This window comes from Chinchilla lanigera, unplaced genomic scaffold (assembly GCF_000276665.1).
Source record: "Chinchilla lanigera isolate Chin_1 unplaced genomic scaffold, ChiLan1.0 scaffold00038, whole genome shotgun sequence".
Taxonomy (NCBI): Eukaryota; Metazoa; Chordata; class Mammalia; order Rodentia; family Chinchillidae; genus Chinchilla; species Chinchilla lanigera.
The window spans coordinates 20946321-20946809 of record NW_004955439.1 but is presented as its reverse complement, the minus strand read 5'-3'; positions in this window follow the sequence as shown (position 1 = coordinate 20946809).

Sequence of the window (489 nt, the reverse complement as noted above, 5' to 3'; positions counted from 1 at the left end):
TGAAGTAAATGGATGGGTTGTTTTGCCCATCCTCTGCAAATCCACCTATGTTGTTCCTTACACATTCTATAGCTCAGATTGTTGAAGGATGGTGGTTTGTTTCATGGTTTTGCTCAAATTATTGAAGGATGGTGATTTGTTTCTTGGTTTTTGTATTTGAGTCTAATGCACGTTCTAACATGATAGAGGCAATGCATTATTATGTAGACACAGTTTTGTGGCAAAGTTGATATTTTAGGAATTGTATTTCAGATCTTAAATAAACTTTGTTTCTAAATTTAAAAAAAGAGTGTGGAACAGAGTTAGACCAGTTAGCAGCTGAATCAGAGGAAAATCAACAAAGATGATGTGGGGGGAGCTTCCAAAAAGAAAGATTTTTATATCAAATGTTTAAGAGAGGCATTTGGAGATATCAATCAAGTCTTCAGGTATTTTTCCAAAAATTACCCACACTTTGATAGTCAGCAAAAGTAATCTCTGAGTAAAGGA